Genomic DNA, 4667 nt, shown 5'->3' with positions numbered 1-4667 from the left:
CTACAGAAAGCTTTAAAATCTTGCCATAGTTTCTGGCGACCCCTGGTCACCCACTAGGTAAGGAATGGGATGTTGACTTGAATCCATGACTTCTTGTGTGTATAATAAGTACAAACAGCAATTGTTACTAATCCTCCTCTTTCTCTTACGACCATTACTGCATTTTAATATTTTCACTATAAAATATTTACTCCAAGTGTCTGGCCAGAGTAAGCACCTGGAGCAGTGATAATTAGATGGGAGTCTGGCAGGCTCAGGATGCAGCCTGGGATCATGACCAGTGAGGGGATAGACTCTCCTCCCCCCACTCAGTCCCACACCCCACATACATGACTGACACCACTTAGCCATTATTTTACACAATATGTAACTCATGAGAACAAAGTTGCTACCAGGAACTTCCCAGTCCTTGGCATATAAATAATAGTTATTATTGTTTATTTTACTTGTCTAGGATACACTTTATTAGTGCCATTTTCTGATGTGTTCCAAGGAACATTGACTTTTGTCTATAAACACAAGATCTTATGCTAGTGAAATGTTTGATTAAATGGGGAAAGAATCATAGCCTTCCACACCAACAAAAGAGTGAGAGCACAAGGGGAAGGGGAAGCCTGGACCTGCTCCCTCACGTGTGTGATTGCCTTCAGATTGAGTGATAGGAGTACCTTAAACCACAGAGCCCTTTACATATATGTCATCTCACTGTGAGTCAGCTTGTTAAACTGCGTCGCAGCTTCTTACTTAAGCCACGAGAGTGTCATGATGAAGTACTGGATTTTGAGTTGGAATATTTGAGTTCGGAGAAGACTGCACGGAGCCACCATGGAGCATTGCCTGACCAGTTCACCACACGGAAAGGAAAACAAGGCTGCCCTCCCAGAGAAGTCGAGATATCTTCCTCAAACTCCTGGAGAAAGGAATGTCCACATCACTTTTCACGGACTAAAAATTATCTTACATATTGTTAGGTTTGAATCACAGGGTTTTAAAGATCATTTATGCTGGTAGCCATTTCTGAACTCATGAAGCTGTGAAAATCTCCTTGTGAAGTAAGGCAGGTTTGCAAGGCCTCTCGCTTTCAGATGGCAACCGATGTCTACCCCTACACAATTATTTTTTCTTCAGCACCAAACTCCAAGGAGCCTGGCTGACTGGTATCAGGAGTGACTTGACCTCTTATGCTAAAAATATGTGAATTGTACCTTGTGAAAGAACTTATTATAGGAGTTTCTTCTTTTGTGATTATAGGAGCAAATATTGCATTTCCTGAGAAACGTGTTTTTCTTCCTCTCAAGAAAACAGGCTACTGACCCCTGCTTACAAAGAACTAATTTTTGCCTTTGCTATGCTAAAACCATTGCCTTGTATTTGAATGCTAAAGATACCTTCCTTCTCCATATGAAAGCATTGAACTTACCTACATCAATCACCATTGATAGAGATTATACATGAGTCTTTTACCAATCTAAGTTCTAGGAAATTTTTACATACCAAAGAATTTGTCATCAGAAATCATTGTCTAAGGAAATTGCCACTTTTTTTCAATACATAAAGCTGACTCTCTTGTCAGTGCAGAGATGCCTACCTGAAGAGCAGAGATGACTGTCTGGTGATCAGAAAGAAACCGAAGCTCTCTCACTTCCTCTTTCGCTGACACCATCCATCCTTCAGGGAGCCCTGGACCTGCTGGAGCTGGACTCTGGCACAGTTACTCACATGGTCCCCTTCTTCTGCTTTCCCCTGTGTCCCAGATAAGGGACAGATTGTCTGTCCTGGATGCTTATTAAACCAAAGACAACTACTTTGATGAGTCGACCATTGTTTATAGCAACTGACCTCAAGGCACAGCTTCTTTCATTTCACCCTGTAGAGCGTGGAAGCCAAAACTCCCCATGGTGTTAGTGCTGGAAGAGAAATGAGCACTGTGATACTGTGTTCACAGTCCTCTGGGTTGGGTGAATCATGCTGATTTACAGTCCAGTGTAGAACAAGAGCTGGACATGGGAAGGCGATCAAGGGATCTATCAGAGGCAGAAAGCTCTGAGATGTGTAATGAGGATGTAACTAGTTTCCCACTGGATCTGTGTTGAAAAGAAAGGATTTCTCCCATGTGAGCAGGTCGTCTGCCAATTACACAGGACCATGAAGGAGCATGAACACAGGGGAACTAATGCACTTCATAATGTCATGTGAGTCCAACTGTTCAAGGACTCTTCTGGTGACTTTTAGCCAAAAACAAGAGAAGAAGAAGGACATGGGTGGAAAGAACACACTACAGTTCATGGGTGTCAGTTGTGGATGGAGTCTCTTAATAGTCGCTCTGCTGAGTGTTCTGTACATATTACTTCTGGTTTCAAATAGTACTGCACGTAGGTTACACAAGAGAAGACAGGATCAGAGTTAGAGTAGGAGTAAGAGATGGTAAAGAAAGAGAATTAGCAGAGACTGTAATATAAAAAGATCCATTGGACATTGTTGCTATTATATTGGAACAAAGAAAATAAATTTGAAAAAAGAGCTCTATCCATGCTTAATGGAAATTGTATTTGAAATGGCATTGTTATATATAGGTTATTTTATGTGTTCTAGAGATCAGAATTTTTATATCGATGAACTTATAGATCAGGAAGAAAATTCCCAGCACAAACATGTTGAGCCCGCAGATCTACCCACAAGTGTTATCTTTTCCCTCCTGAGTACAGGGCGAAGTAACAGTCACGAGCATCTTCTGAACCCAATTACGGAGACGCCAACAAAGGAAGATTCAGATCTCAAAAAAGTAAGTCAAAGGACAGACTCTTGGGAAGGCAGAAAATGACTGGTTTCAAGTGTATGAGGCGGTGGTTTGGGGAAGGAAAAGCAGCAGGAAGATTCCAGAAAATAGAGTGTTATATCTGAGTCCTCCTCATTAGAGGACAGCTTTCACTTATGCCATTTTGAAAATCTTTTACAAAGTGAATTTGGCTGATCGCTGGCAACCTTTTTTCCAACTGCAAGGAAGTCCAGGCTGGGTCAGATTGGTGGTAATGTGACAGCAGCAGGTGCTGGGCTGGGCCTCTCTGTTTTCTCTTCTTTTACAAACCCCACGGTCTGGATGAAGATGAGGATGCAGCTCTGAGGAAAGAGCAAGGGCAGAAGGAGGTACTGTGGGTCCCTGAGGGTGAGAAACAACAGGTCGACAGGATGGGAGCTCAACCCTGCTTGGTGTCGCCCACCATGAGCCACACTCAGCTATTAGTTCTTCCCCAAGCACATGACCAGACTAGGTAGCACCGTCCAAATGGATGAGTTTCCCAAAGCAGATGATTAAATGTCTGAGAAATGAAGCTGCTAACAAGAAAGACAAGTGGTTTAGAGCAGATGGGGCAGAATTAAGGAGCCAGAATATAGAGTAATTTAAGATAGGATGGCAAATGTGCTCAAGGCAGTGAGAATATTGCTGTGTGAAGCAAGACCAGGCATGTACCAATAAGAACCATTGTAAATAATTTGTCTGGAAAGCATAACTGATTAAGAAAGGACTCGATAGATGGGTTCAGCTGAGTGAACAAAATACTAAACTGGATTACACATTCAAGACATCGTCCCAGACGTCCAGAAACCAAGAGGGAGAGAACACGCCATGGTGGCCACCCTCCCTGTGTAGATGTCCCGCCCCCAAAGGGGACATCCTCCTCCACCCACGACAGAGATGGCGCATGCTGGCTGTCACTAGTGCCATCACCCTGTACAGGCTCCAGCATCCTGCACCACGTCCGTGGTCATGCTGGGACACCACCATCACCACCGTTTTATCCCCAACCCTGCACTGAAACCCTGCTCCTAGCTCCTTTCACTCAGCCTAATACCTGTGACATGCACTTGTATTGTGCGTGTTAGTAGTTCTAACCCTTTTTGGTGCTAAGTTGTACCCATTGAATGGCTGTATCTTCCTTTGTCCATCTGTGTTGATGGATGTCTGAGCTGCCTTCAGATGGGGCTGCTGGTTTACCAACTCCTCTCTGCTCTTGTTCAATGACTTCTCAACCTTATTATTTTTTTATCCAGTGATTTCTAATAATCTGTATTCAAGTTCAAGTGGGGTGAGCCTATATACTGAATCTTTCATTTCTAATAATGTGCTTTCCAGTTCTAGAATTTCAATGTGGTTCTTTTTTATGATTCTCATTTCCTTGCTGATATTTCAGGTCTCTGCCGCCTAAACTTGAGAGACCTCTGTAAAAAGCACAGACTTACCAGAGATCACCAAGGTTCATACACTGGCTCCTCTGCTTGCTAGTTACCTGACTATTGATGGTTTCTTCCATTTTCTGTGTCTTAGTCTCTTTACCTGTAGAGTAAGGTTAATAATAAAGACTTATGACTTGGCAGAGCTTGCTAAAAGTTAACACATGTAGGACACTTTGAACAGCACTTGATAAGTACGTGCTTAATAAGTGGGAGCTAGCCTCATTCTTAATCTGTCTATATCTCCATATGGTTTTGGTGGTGATAGAATCTAGAACAGAAAAAACAAAGATGAAAAAAAAAAGATCAAAGCCTGAAGCAGGATGAGTACTTTATAAATCAGCTAATTGACATGATTTTTCCCTTATCTCCCATTTAGTGAATCAGCAACCACGTTGGGCATACTTAGTTCATGACGCTCTGTCTCCTGCACACAG

The sequence above is a fragment of the Suricata suricatta genome, chromosome 7, assembly GCF_006229205.1.
Source record: "Suricata suricatta isolate VVHF042 chromosome 7, meerkat_22Aug2017_6uvM2_HiC, whole genome shotgun sequence".
Taxonomy (NCBI): domain Eukaryota; kingdom Metazoa; phylum Chordata; class Mammalia; order Carnivora; family Herpestidae; genus Suricata; species Suricata suricatta.
The sequence above is the reverse complement of the archived record's forward strand: the minus strand, read 5'-3'. Positions refer to the sequence as shown.